This window comes from Lissotriton vulgaris, chromosome 6, assembly GCF_964263255.1.
Source record: "Lissotriton vulgaris chromosome 6, aLisVul1.2, whole genome shotgun sequence".
In the NCBI taxonomy this organism is placed as follows: domain Eukaryota; kingdom Metazoa; phylum Chordata; class Amphibia; order Caudata; family Salamandridae; genus Lissotriton; species Lissotriton vulgaris.
The window spans coordinates 1,772,573,801-1,772,589,217 of NC_141694.1; positions in this window are offsets into that span (position 1 = coordinate 1,772,573,801).

The window sequence follows — 15,417 nt, forward strand, 5'->3', positions numbered from 1 at the left end:
GGGGATGAGGCAGATAAGGGACAGGTAGAAGTCCGTAGACTAAGCAGGTCCAACTTAAGCAAACATGACAGTGGTACTGGGGGACTCCTGGGGCCACTATCAGGTCAGCTTAACATTGGGAATGGACGAGCCAGATCTCTGTCAAGAGACTCTGGCAGATCCCTTCAAACCAATGGCTCTCACAACTCTTCGCAAAGAGGGATGACGTCCCCTCAGCGGAGAGTGTACGAAGCTAAGGAAAGGGCAGCTAATCTGAGGATCGAAAGGGAAGAACTTGCCCTGGCCAAAGAAAGGCTTGCCTTTGCTAGAGAGCAACAGTTAAGTGGGGTAGTCCCCACTGGTGGCAGCATTGTACCTAGTAATAGGGAAAGGAGTTTTGATACGAAACACCTTGGTAAGATGCACTGTGCAAGGTGTTCCCCAGAGTCAGTGGGCAGCTATCTTGTGGCTCTCCTTTGAAGGTAAAGGAAGAGACAAGCTCCTCACCACAAGGGTAGAGGATGCTAATAATTACCACGTCTTGAAAAATACACTCGTTGAAGGGTTTGGCCTAACCACTGAGCAGTACAGGGTGCTGTTCAGGGATACCCAGAAAACGCAGTCTCAAGATTGGTCTGACTTTGTCGATTGTGCCACTAAGGCTTTTGAGGGCTGGTTGCTGGGCAGTAAGGTTACTGATTACCAAGGATTGTATAATTTGATGATGAGAGAACAAATTTTAAACAATTGTCAGAACCAGTTGTTGCATCAGCATCTTGTCGACTCGGATCTGACCTCTCCCCAAGAATTGGGAAAGAAGGCAGACAGATGGGTTCGTACAAGAGTTAAACAGAACCAGGGCCAGAATCAAGGTGGTCAGAAGAAAGCAGACCAGAAGGGTAAAGATTCTAAGGGGGAACAAAATGACCAGAAGTCTTCGACAGGTCCCCAACAACCCAAAGAGGGTGGGGGTCAGGCTCCCCAAAAGAAGAAAGAAGGCCAATCCAAAAGATGGTGCCAGTACTGCAAAAGTAAATCTCACTGGTTTAGTGAGTGCACCAAGAAAGGAGGAGGGCAGACTCCTGCCACTGCAGCCCCTAAGGCACCTGTGCCCCCTAGTACAGCCAGCAGTGGTAGTGCACCTCCCAAGGGTTTAGTAGGGTTAACCCTGGGTTCTGAGGGGCGTGACAACTTAGTTGGTACACTCACTCAGGCTGTCCTTGTCAGTACAGGGGATGTGGATATATCCCCTGACGTAAGTCCCAATACTTTGGGCAAATACCGACAGACACCTTTCATAAATGGAAAAATGGCTCAGGCCTATAGGGACACTTGTGCCAGTGTCACCATGGTGACACCTAACTTTGTGGACCCTGGACAGATCATGCCAGGTACAGAATTCCTGGTGACCAATGCAAGCAATGTCACTACCAATCACAGTATGGCAATTGTAGCTTTCTCCTGGGGAGGGGTAACTGGCCAAAAGAAGGTTGTAGTTAGTTCAGACCTCCCAGTGGATTGTTTGTTGGGCAATGATTTGGAGTCATCACAATGGTCAGAAGTGGAGCACCGGACTCACATGGAAATGTTAGGTTTGCCAGCACATGTGTTCGCTGTGACCAGGTCACAGGTCAGGAAATGCCCCACTGAACAGGTGCTGGATCCTGGAACAACGGACCAGACACCTCCCAAGAAAAAGAGCGGTAGGGTTAAGGCTGTGCCTTCCCCCTTGCCCCAGGTCGTGGATCAAGTCTCAGAGGAGGCTGACCTACAGGAATTGAGGGAAACTGAGCCGAGAGAGTTCGAACTTGATCAAGTTGAATTCTTGGGTTCAGGGGGACCCTCAAGGGAAGACCTGGGGAAGGACCAGTTAGACTGCCCTTCTCTTGAACCCCTCAGACAGTAGGCTGCTGCTGAGGCTGCTGGGAACGCCACAGGTACCCACAAGGTATACTGGGAAGATGGACTCCTGTACACTGAGTCAAGAGACCCCAAGCATGGCATGACCAGGAGGCTGGTTGTACCCTTGTCTCAGCGTGGTTTCCTACTTACCTTGGCCCACGAGATTCCCCTAGCAGGTCACTTAGGCCAGACGAAGACGTGGGACAGGCTTGTCTCGCACTTTCACTGGCCTCATATGAACGAAGATACCAAGGAGTTTTGCCGCTCCTGTGTCACTTGCCAAGCCAGTGGTAAGTCAGGTGGCACGACAAAGGCCCCCCTTATACCAATGCCTGTGGTGGGGGTGCCCTTTGAACGGGTGGGGATCGACATTGTCGGTCCCATGGAACCACCAACAGCATCAGGGCACAAGTTTATACTGGTGGTAGTGGATCATGCCACCAGGTATCCTGAAGCTATTCCCCTTAGGACCACTACAGCACCTGTTGTGGCAAGAGCCCTAGTTGGAGTATTCTCCAGAGTGGGCTTCCCTAAGGAGGTCGTCTCCGACAGAGGTGCAAACTTTATGTCGAGCTACTTAACTGCTATGTGGAAGGAATGTGGTGTCAACTACAAGTTCACTACACCCTATCATCCACAATGCAATGGGCTTGTTGAGAGATTCAACAGGACCCTAAAAGGGATGATTCATGGACTACCTGAAAAGCTTCGGCGTAGATGGGACGTCCTGATCCCCTGCCTTTTATTCGCTTACAGAGAGGTCCCACAGAAGGGGGTTGGCTACAGCCCTTTTGAACTTTTGTACGGGCATCCTGTAAGAGGACCCCTGTGTTTGGTGAAGGAAGGATGGGAGAGACCTCTCAAAAAGCCTGCAACCAACATAGTGGACTATGTGCTTGGCCTCCGCTCGCGGATGGCTGAATACATGGAGAAGGCATCCGAAAACCTTAAGGCCAGCCAAGAACTCCAAAAAGCTTGGCATGACCAAAAGGCTGTCTTGACTGTTTACCAGCCCGGACAGAAGGTGTGGGTGTTGGAGCCAGTGGCCCCAGCAGCACTCAAAGACAAATGGTCTGGGCCCCACACAATTCTTGAGCAAAAGGGAGAGGTCACCTACCTGGTGGACCTTGGAACTCCCCGGAGCCCCCACAGGGTGCTCCATGTCAACAGGCTCAAAGCATATGTCGACAGGAAGGACATGAGTTTGCTCATGGCCATAGATGAGGGGCAGGAGGAAGAGAGTGACCCTCTCCCAGACCTGCTCACTCAGAATCCTGATGATGGGTCAGTAGATGGTGTTGTCTTTTGTGGCAGCCTCTCTGAGCATCAACAGAAAGACTGTAAACAGGTTCTTCAGTCTTTCAGACATATGTTTTCTCTGACACCCAGTCAGACCGATTGGTGTACCCATGAGGTCGACACTGGTGACAGTCTGCCAGTTAAGAGTAAAATCTACCGGCAGCCTGATCATGTTAGAGACTGCATAAAAACTGAAGTGCAGAAAATGTTGGAGTTGGGAGTCATTGAACCCTCGGATAGCCCTTGGGCTAGTCCAGTAGTTCTAGTGCCAAAGCCTCACACCCAGGGTGGTAAGAGAGAGATGAGGTTTTGCGTAGACTACAGGGGTCTCAATGCAGTCACTAAGACTGATGCCCATCCAATACCAAGGGCAGATGAGCTGATAGATAGATTGGCTTCTGCCAACTACTTAAGCACATTTGACTTAACAGCTGGGTATTGGCAAATCAGGTTAGCTGAGGATGCCAAGCCCAAGACAGCATTTTCAACCCCTGGTGGGCATTATCAATTTGTGGTAATGCCCTTTGGTCTGAAAAATGCACCTGCCACCTTCCAAAGGTTGGTGAATCAAGTCCTTACTGGGCTGGATGACTTCTGTGCGGCGTATCTTGACGATATTGCCGTCTTTAGCTCCACCTGGGAGGATCACCTGGTCCACCTGCGGAAAGCGTTAGAGGCTCTGCAAGCAGCAGGCCTCACTATCAAGGCCACCAAGTGCCAGATAGGGCAGACACAGGTTGTATACCTGGGCCACCTTGTAGGTGGAGGCCAGGTTCAGCCACTGGAGAGCAAAATACAGTCAATCAGGGACTGGGCTCCTCCAACCACCCAGACTCAGGTTCGAGCTTTCTTGGGCCTGACTGGTTACTACCGAAAGTTTGTCAGGAACTATGGTTCCATCGTGACACCATTAAATGAACTGACAAGTAAGAAAATGCCAAAAAAGGTTCAGTGGACAGCGAGCTGTCAAAAAGCATTCGATGACCTAAAGCAGGCCATGTGCACAGCACCTATCCTTAAGAGTCCAGACTACTCCAAACCATTCATTGTCCAAACAGACGCTTCTGAGTTGGGTGTGGGAGCTGTTCTATCTCAACTGAATTTTGATGGTCAAGACCAGCCCATTGCTTTTATAAGCAGAAGGCTGACCCCTAGAGAGAAGAATTGGTCAGCTATTGAGAGGGAGGCCTTTGCTGTGGTTTGGGCCCTGAAGAAGCTGAGGCCATACTTGTTTGGCACTCACTTCAAGATTCAGACCGACCATAAGCCCCTCTTGTGGCTAAATCAGATGAAGGGTGAAAACCCCAAACTGCTTAGGTGGTCCATTTCCCTACAGGGGATGGACTTTACAGTGGAACATAGACCTGGCACTGATCATGGCAATGCCGATGGGCTCTCCAGATATTTCCACTTAGAACAAGAAGACTCACCTGGTCAAGGTTAGCTTATTGTCCCAACGTTTGGGGGGGGGTCATGTAGGAGAGTAGGGTCTGCAATCCCATGATCACCCAGATTTTTTGCTTTTGTTTCACTGGTTTACGACTTTCTCTGGCTGTGGGCCTGCTAATCAGACCCACAGCCTGGCTGTTCTCTTTCTAAATTACAACATGTACCCTAGGTGCATTTACCAATCGGTACTGGGCCACCTTATCAGACCCCGTAACGCAGGGCATAGGTGTACCCAGGGCCGCCAGGGGCTGCAGCATTTATTATGCCACCCCTGGCTGGCCTCCTAAATTTGACACAACTGGCTGCATGACAGCTGGGGCAAAGTCGTGTACTCACCCTTTGCTTTAGGTATAGTAAATACTATGGTATAGTAACCGTACAATGGACGCACGAGTTCCTATCAGTCACTCCTATGGCAGGCCTTGACAATCCTGAAGGCAGAGTGCGTGGGCTCGTGTGAACTAGGCTCTGGCCCGAGCCGAGCCCGGTTGCAGCTTGCGGGACAAAGACCCAATGGCTGTTCCAAGATAACGCGTACCACATCGGTAACTTCGGTGTCGCGTTATCAAGACATGTCGAGTAAGGTGTCATACGAATCGGGATGCTGCCCCCTCGCCAATTCTGGCGACGAGGTTAGCATTCCGCCCTTCTAGAGGGACACGACATGTACGTAACTGTGAACCCCGGTTAAAGTTAACTAAAGCCTCAGCTCCACAAAATGGATGCTGCCACCACAGACACTAGTCTGACCTCCTGCTGCTGGGAGTCCTTCCAGCGAGGAGCGCTTGGACAAAGGGTTTCCTGTCGAGGGCGGTGTTCGCACCGTCCCAGACAGGGTTTGTGTATTCTGGGTAGGTAGGGCTTTTGCGAGAAGGTGACTGCGGAGTGGCACCCCGGTGCTCACTACGCATCTGCCGGTTAGAACCAGTTCCAGGGGCGCCAGCCCTGGCCTGGGGAAAGTCCGGCAGGGGAGAGGGGTGTAACTACCCCCCTTCCTAATCCCACCCTTAGGGCAGGACCTAGTCATGTACCCACCCCTTTCTTTAGGATAAAGACCGGAGCGGGGACCCTTCCAAATTAGATCATCTTTGAATCAAGAACTACTTTCTACGAAAGGACATTCGAGACTCTTCTCAAGATTTCTCCCTTGTGACTAAGGAGTAGTCACCCTGCATCAGCGGGCACCATCTAAGAACTCTGCGGTTTGCTGTAAGTCCTTCCTCAAGGAATCCGACGGCCCAGCTCGACGAGAACCGGCTTCCCTGGCACCTCTGACCTCTACCCACGTCATCAGCTCAGCTGTGATCTGTGGGTGCGACGAGACCTCGAGGGACCGGCCATCATCAAAACCTGCACGCTCTTAACCAGCACGACCATCGAAGCAATTCCCTGGTGAGTGCTCTGGGGTCCGAGAAGCCCCGACCCTGAGCCGCTCCAGCACCGAAGTGCAGTCTCCCAGCATCTCCACGATCTGCGTGGGGCCCTTCTGCTCGCTGCTCAGCACGTTGTCTGGTCACTAGCCACTGGCTTGTGCCCTTCTGTGACGACATCCGACAATCAACGCTGCTGGTCTGGTTGCTCCAGACCGGCCCTTGCTCCCCTTTTCCGAGAGGAGCACCCCGGACCCTCCTGGTCCATTCAAGACGCCATCTTAGGCCTACCACGTGGCCCTGAGATCTGCCAAGGCTTGTTGCCCCAATCCTGGGCCCAGCGACGCCGACAGCATCATCCTTCGTGGGACAGCTCGCACCTCCATCCTGGTCGCCGACAACGCCTCCTGGTCCGTGAGACTGCAGAGCCTAGCGTCGCCCACTCACCTAGTCGAGGTGACGGCCAACCGGTGCCCTCCTGGTACCCTCTGACTACTGGCTAGTAGTACGAACTTGGTCCCCTCTGCTTTCAGGTATCAACGATCTCTGATCCAGGCTTGGATCTCTACGAACTATTCATCACTGGTCGCCGGCCAGCAACTCCTTTTCTTCCGGCTCCTGGCTCGTCAGCGAAGACCCCGACGCCTGTAAGACTTGTGCAGCCGCAGCCCACGTGGCTAGGTAACTCGGCATTTCGGTGCCTGCATAGCCTCTTTACTCTAGGGTCCCGAGTCCCTCGCTTCCGACTTGCCTTATCGGGTCCGCCCGAGACCTCTAAACTTTCCGTGTCCTCGGACACTTGTTTTAATTGTGCACTTGAAGTATTTTCCTAAGAGATTTGGTTTGTGCTTAGTACCCTGTCCTCATAAAGAGTACAGGGCTGTTGTGAATCTTAATAAATATCCTGTTTATTTTCATAACACTTGTGTGGTGTCCTTTCACTTGGTGTTCAAGGGGTACATGTGTGGTAAACAGCTGGCTTAACACGCCCTCTCGAGTCTTTAGCCTTAGACTGCTCGTATCCACGCTACTAGGATAGCTGGTCTTTAGGTTGACTTACAACCAATCATCATAAGGGTCGTTTGGAACGATACATAGCGGTCGCTAGAATAGCGAACGCTGCATATCGGGCCAACTTCTCACAATACCCTCTTGGTAGTAGTGCTCCGGGTATGCATCCTCGTCATCATCATCTTGGCACTTGATGACAAGTTCGGATGGGTGACGTGCCACACCAAAAGCACCCACATCGTCATCATCTTCAAAGTCATCTTCTTCTTCATCATCCGCAAAAGTTTCTAGAAGATGAGAAGGCATAAGTGGAGATATATATGCACCCTGTTGTCTCTTATAAGACACTAGTTGAAAATTCTTTGTCGCTATTGGCGTACAAAAGGCCTGATTCCCAGTGGCAGGTCTTAGCAAAGCTGATCCCATCGACCTTGATGACCCAGGAGACCAAGGTGCATCTACTTGCTGAAAAGATGCCGTCGTCGACGGAGTTATCGTCGACGAGATCGACGACGAGGGCATCGTCGACGATAGACTTGTCGTCGACGGGACTGTCGTCGACGGGCTCGACGTCGACGGGACAGTCGTCGACGGATTCGTCGTCGACGGAGCGACCGTCGACGGGACTGTCGTCGACGGGGTAACCAAGGACGGGCTCTTCGTCGACGGGATAGGCGTCGATGCATTCTTCGTCGACGAGGCAGTCGTCGACGGCGGCGTCGACGACTTCGTCGACGGGCTCTTCTTAGACGACGAATTTTTTGATGATGACGGCGTCTTCGTCGACGAGTCGTCCACGAGAGTTTTCTTCGTCACAATACTAATTTTAGTAGACACAATCGGAGTAGTGATAGATGTAGTGGATATCATACTCATAGAAGAAGAGGTCGAAGTAGAGACAGTGGTCACTGGAGAGGAGACAGTAGAAGTCTTACTCACAGTTTTCTTTGACGGATCGTTGGTGGCTGAGGCTCCAGAGACAGAATGTTTGGATCTCTGAGAAGAACCTGAAGTAGAGTGGGAGGTCTTGGTATGCTTTCTCCCCTCACTTATCTTATCCTCGTGAGACCTTGCCCTCTTGCTAGAGGTAGAGGCTCTATCATCATCATCCTTGGAAGAGGATTTAAGCCACAAAAGGACTCTGGCCTCCCTATCCCTTAAGGTCTCGGCAGGGAAGGTAGTGCAGATCTTACAGGTTTTTGCCTCATGCTTGGGATACAGGCAATAAATACAGTCCTTGTGTAAGTCATCCACATGGACCCTCTTCTTCTCACATGTTCTGCAGGGTCTGAACAAGGCCTTCTTGTCAGACATCTTGAAGCTCTTGAAGAAAAAACTGAGTCAAGACTCAGGGAGACTCCCTTCCACACGACGTGCGGTGTAAATCTGAGGAGAGCTGGCTCTGCAGGGAAGGTTCTAGAGGGTGCTGTGAGCTGATTGATTGGAGCAAAGACTTTGGGTCTTTTAGCATAATGAGGTAGATAGGCTACTATAATATAGGCCTCAGGCCTTTTTTCTAGGGCCTACTACTGCAAAGTGCTTTTGGCACTGCTTTTTTATTTACCGTGGGACTCCCGCCTCGACGACGGGGAATGATTCAGGCATGTGAATCTATGAAAGATACCCCAATACTGGATAACTGTTCTACCAGCCCCTACTTGTGTGGCCTTCTATTACATTATGTGTGCTATTTACTCACACCTGTCCAATGACAGGGTTCTAGCAAATGCCTAATTTGTGCAGGTATTTTCAGGTGCTAAGCACCGGCATTTATTTCTAAACACCGCCACATATTTTTAAGAGTTCACCACAAGGTGTGTGTCTACATTGCTAGATGAGTACATCAATTGAGAGTTTAGCTACTTATATATATGAAAAGCATTATAAAGCTAGGACAGCCAGCCCATCCCTACAGTTTGAGGTGACTTGGAGCAGTGAGAAATGTCACAGTTGTTTGAGTGTGATTGGTATTGGGTTCTGCTTGCACTGGCATTCAACAGTAGAAATAGGAGCTGTGGGTAGTGCCAACTGCAGTGGATATCTGTGAAATACTTGGGGTCCCGGCGCTTACTTTCTTCTTTGTCTTACCAAGCAAACACTGACCCCAGTCCACATTGTGGGCCTTATTCATGAGGCATTGCGACAGTTTTGCACTGCAGTTGAGTCACTTTTTGTAATGTATTGATGGCGTAAACCATGCCCCCTGTTGCGCTCTATTTACAAAGTGACGCATCTTAGCAGATGTGTTACTTTCTAAACCCCTGCGCTACATTATACCTGCATCCGGTATAATGTACGCAGGGGGGCGTTCCCACGCAAGTAAGCCTCATAGAAGTGACGCAGTGAAATCTATGAGATTTCACTGCGCCACTTCTAGGACGCAAATGCTCATGGCAGGCGTAAGGGTGAGGCAAAGCCCTCCCCCCTGCATTGCTGGAGTTCCTTTCCGCTTCTTACACAACTCCAGCAGTGTGTCATTTTTGCACCAACAGATACATCAGTCGGTAAAATTGACGTATCTGTCATTTCTTGTGACATGATGTGTCATACAGTAAATATGGTGCATCCATCAAGTTGCAAGGAGGGCGCAATGAAAAGTGACGCATTGCTGTTTTCACACAGCAATGCGTCACTTCTCATAAATGAGGCCTTGTATCTTTGTGCCCCACAGAGCAAACATTGTCTTGGCAGGTTCAGTAATACAGGACATGAGATAACCTGTCCCCCATAAAGAGGGGAATTCTGACTTGGTGACTTCCCTGCAGATTCTTACTGCATAAAGTATTCAATCATAATGTAGTTTACCTACCAAGTTGATATTTATATACTGTTTATGCAAGTTGCTGCCTCGTTTCGGGTTGCTGCCTTTACTAAAACTCATATCATGTTTTGCTTTCTTGATTTTTTTTGCTGTTTCAGAACTGCTGGTTAGCAACAGCCTGACAACCTTTGCTCTTTAAAGACTCCCATGCACAATGTCACAATGCAATCATTATAATGTCATTTATTTGCAAAATCTTCCAATACTTCTGAACCCTGGTTTGCGGTGGCGCCTTCGGGCTGCATAAGCTGTGCACCAGGCCAAACCTTTATTACATTTGGCTGAACGTCTTTTCGTCTGATTTGCTCCAGTAGACAACTCGAAAACAGATTTAATCCTATTTTAAATGTATTTCCAACATTGTGTGGCTCAACCATGACCTTTAAAAACAACACGTTTACAAAATCAAAGCTTTCTTGCAATGCCTGGTGTTGTAATTGAAAAAGCCTCTGGCCCAAACACAAGCAGAGGGGCATATTTAAAAGCCCCTATAGCCACCACAACGTCACTTTTCTCTATGTTGTGATGGCGATATGGGCTTCACCCTATTTGCAAGGCAGCGTAAAACCACTTAACGTGGCTTAACACTGCCTTGTAAATAAGGCCCCCATTCACGCTGTACTTTGTGTGAAAGGGGCGGTCAATGAGTGTTGAGATGGGCGTTCCACCGCAACACCCATTGATTTGGACACTGCCCCATATTTACAAGGTGGAGTAGTTAGGAGGCAGCGCCAGAATTAAGACCAGGGAAAACCTGGTCTTAACCTGGTGCAGCGAGGACAAATGTTTAATTTCTCCTCCTTTTTGTTTTTTCCATGTGTGCTGTGTTGTGCAGGACAGATATAACAGCAAGACGCCATTGATTGTTTATGTGCAGGAAGGTGTCCCCACCTGCACATAAACCAATATTTTTTTTTAAATGACGTTTTTCAACTTCTATGTGTGCTGCATCAAGCAGCACAAATAGAAGTTACAAAACACCATTTAAAGATTGTTTACGAGCTGGAAGAGAGACCTTCCTGCACATAATCAACTGTTCCCTGCAATGTAGACACCCTTGCATATGGTGCAAGGGTGCCTGCGTTGGCGCTAGGCAGCTAAATTTAGCATCAGCGCTGGGGGGGAACGCAGGGCTGCACCATAGTGTTGTAAATATGGTGCATCCCCGAGTTTCAGAAGTGGCAGAGCCCAGCGTTAAGCCAAGGAGGCTAACGCCGCTCTCCGCCTCTTATTTTGTAAATATGCCCCAGAATGCTTCCTCCCAGGTTTATGAGAAATGGAAATTCACATGCTCTGCACCTTGTCATTTGCCCTGATCGTCCCATTATGACTCAAAATGCTTTACTGAGGCTTCCTTCCTGCATCCCTGTGCAGCACAGACCTCCTCACATGATAGTAAATCTACCCACATGCCAATACTCTTCAAGATGATCTGCTCTTGTGAGGACAAATGAGGGCAGCGCACAGAAACCATTTTCCTCTTTTGATTTAGTTCAAGGAGAGTTCTTTACTCAGCACTATGTGAACCATGGTACAGAGACAAGACTTAAACCCAGCTAGGTGAACCAGAGAGCACAGGGCCTTTAAGTTAATGTCTTTTGGCATACACACTTGCCATTTCAATAGGAATATTTTATTTCACTGTAGAAATCATAACACAATTTCTAAGTGGGCGGTAGATGATGTATTTAGGTTCCTATTGTATTATTATTACTATAATTATTGTTCTTGTTGTTATCATTATTAAAGGTATTAGTGACAAGAAAAATACCAAGTATAATAAGGATAAGTTTAATCCTGTTAGAATAATTATGTATAACTTCATTACTAAGATTAAATATGTCTCTTTCATCGTACCGATGAACAGAACTCTCCCTATCAAGAAAGAGGCTTGAGACACACAGCACTCTCTTGAGACTCAGAAGACGATAATGGGTCTCAGCTCAGCCAATCAGAGGCCAATTTGTACATCTGAGTGGTAAATGCAAGCATTTTCAATGATAACCAGACATGGCTCAAGGAGGTCAGCATTTGAGGTCTGTAAGAGTGAGGGGTCTATTAGTTCTCAGAGTCCAATACCCTTAGGGCCTGATTTATATGTTGGCGGTTAGGACGCTCTGTTGCAACGGAGATGGAGTTACCAACCCAATGGTATGCCTGCTTGATTTTGATGAGGGCAGACCATATGTTTGGCTATGGCAGTGACTACTCACTAAGAGCCTAATTTATGACTTGGTGGATGACTCGACATTCCAGCAGGGGACAGAGCATATTACTCCGTCCCCATGGCGGAAGGACTGCCTGACAAATTTATAGATAACCTCCAAGCAGGCGGTCCGTTATAATGCATTGACAAGAACTAACGTCACAGAGGTTCCTGCCAATGCATTTCGATGTTTGGTGCAGGGCTGCATCAGAATTTAAGGAGTTCTGCACCAAATTGTATTTCTTTTTTATTTCAAAAAGAAAATCCCAAAACAGGATTTTCTTTTTGAAAATAAAGTAAGTATTTCTCCCCTCGCCATGGGTGTCATCTCCCATGGCGAGGGATATTATTTTGATTTTACTGTCCATCACCGCTCGGGTTTGCCGAGTACTGACGGACAGTGAAAATATGTATATATGTCCACCCATCCTGATGGGGTGTGTTGACATATAGCAACGGGCCTTACTCCATTTGATAGGCTTTGCTACAGCCAAGACAGAGTAGTCGCCGCTGTAGCCCAACCTATGGACTGCCCGCATCTAAATCAGGCATGCAGACCATTATGTTTGCTGTAAGGATACTATGCCACCGTTGCGCCCGCATATAAATCAGGCCTTTAGTCATGGGAAACTATAATTCTTTACCATAAATTAAAGACACTAAGAACTTGCTGTCCATCTTAAAGATGATTATACATAGCTCTGTAAATTTTCTTTCGCTAACTATTGTATTTCTCCATGTTGTTGAACTTGTTTATTACGCGTGCACATGATGTTGTCATGTATGATTTTAACATTGTTCTCTTTTTTCTAGAGCATTTCAGGTACCTAGCCCTTCACAGCACTTTACACAAGGCGTGCTATCCACCATGTTCCTGCTCACACTTTAAAGAGCACGCCCACTTGGGCATCACTGAACACATCTCGGACTATAATGCGGGCACTGGGCATGACGTGCAGACCTGACCTCCACTCTCTTGTTCAGCTGGGACCTCAGCACTGCCCTGCAAGTATTTTACCTTTACTCTGCCTTCAGTACTGGGCATCTGATTTGGTTTTCGTTAACCACGACTTTGCCTTCTATACTTTCCTGTGACATTTGTCCAGTTATTTGCATGCTCACGTCATGCCCTTTTACTTTCCCATTGGGCATGTTATTGTTGCCAGCGTTTACGTGGTGCTGTCCCTTTAATGACAGAGACAGCACAAACAACTTTCCATCTCTCCCGGGTGTTTCCGTGTGTTTACAGACTTTTGACTGTATTATGTCCCCGGCGCCTTTATCTCATGCCTCTGCACTTGCTAACATCTACCATGATTTTCTTATGCTATTTCTATTCAGACTTTGCTGAGGACTTTTGGCTCTTCCGAGAACATTTGAATCAATTTATGTATCTCGAGCTCTTGATATGAATTTAATATCAGTTTGAACGTTGATGTGTATATATTATTTGTTTATGTTTTCCGTTCATTGGTTTTCAGGTCTTGACATGTTTTAACGTGTATGATTTGCACAAGATGTCTGCCTCTATTTTTCCGCAGTCCCATTTCTATCACTTCTATTTCACTCCATTTAAACGTTGTGCACACTTTTGTCATTTGCGTGATAAAGGCTTGTGAGAAGCCGAAACATGTAGCATGTGATTAAACACCCTTGGACTATACTTGTTTTGCGTATCTTTGGCTGCCACTGAGAGCGTGTTTATATAGTACTTCTGACCTGAATTGGATTTCTGGCGTGCTCGACCGGAGTACACGCCACCTCCCCAGGGGCCTTTAGCAACCCGCGGAGCACCTTTTTGGAAATTATTACTTGGAGGTTGCTCCTGGCCCGGCTACGAATTATTACTGGATTTCGTTTACGCAGCGTGAAGGAGAAGGCGATCTACAGCGGTGAGTGTGGGGTCGCGGGCTGTGTGTTCTTTGTCCGTCCTAGGGGAGCGGGGTGTTGTTTGGCTCACGCTATCAGGCATTGCGTTTCCCCCGGGTTAACGGCGCAGCGTGCTTGGCCCTGCGCCAGTGCTCCCGCTGTTCAGCATTGGCGTTTCAGACCAAAAGGCATAATATACGCCATGCGGTGAAACCTCACCTCGCCGTTACTTGTTCTCCCACATCCAGTTTTCCAGTATTGCATAGCAGGAGGAACTTTGTATCTTACAAAGGGAGGCAGCCTCAATACGTTATAGAAAGTCATCCAGTCCGAGGGCGTTCCAACATGGAGGAAGAATACGAAAGAAGGGCAGCAGCACACTCGTTGTTTGCTAGGACCATGAAGGGGGCCCCCACCGGCAGTGCGGTCAGGAAGGACCCTCCACAAACCATTAAAGATAAAATCAGCAAGCTTGAAAAGCTAAAGAAAGGAGAAATCTCCAAGTGGTGGGAGGCAACCTCGTTACAGAACTACATAGATCAAGAGATGGTACCGAGGGGGCTACGCATTTTTACCACTCCCACCTACGAGGCGCCCAATCCTGACATGTTGGCTGAATGGTCAGTCAACTCAGCCAACAGTTCCAGAAAGATGCTGGAAATTCTGGTCAAGTATGCGTGGCTAGATAGAGATGGTTTATTGAAAGAAATTGCAGAATTAATGGAGGACATAAGTAAACATGCGGATGAAGAAAATGTTAAAAAATTGGTTGCAGAAATGAAAGAGCGCCTCAAACGTTATGCGGAGGACATAAAGGCTCGCAAAGGGAGGAAACTGGAGAGAGTCTATAAAGACTATGATACGGGCAGGATTTTGACCTTTAGCCGGAAATATGATCATCTTTATGCTAATACAGCCAACATTACGCAAGTGGCAGGTGCAACTGGGGGAGAAGAAGACTCCACAGTTATGAGCGACACCGAATCAGATGTCTCGAATGTATCCACTGAGGAAACTACTCAAGTCAACACCCCAGCACGGAAGCTAAATTTTTTAGATGAATATCGTCATCTGCGCCGGAGCAGACTGACGAATCAGGCAACTCCGGCACCACCACCACCCAGCACATCGAGAAGCCGAGGACGACCCAGGGGACGCGGAAACGCAGGAACTGTGGGAAGAGGCTTCGCCAGCGGTGGGAGAGGAGGCAATACAAGGGGCAACATGGGAAGAGTCAACACCCGCTCCAAGAAAGGCCAATAATGGATGACAATACAGTAAATAAAACTGTTATTAACTTATCCAAACGCACTATTACTGAGACTGAATTGACCACTCTCAGTTTGGGCCTCTCCTTCTGTCCGTCCACGTGCTTCAATTACAGCGAATCCAGGATCGATGTTTTTAAATATGTCCGCAAATTAAAACTTAAAAAATGAAAAAACTGAGGGGCTGGGGGAGACAGCAGCACACAATGAGACCACTGGCTCATGAAGAGGATCCCTTCAAGA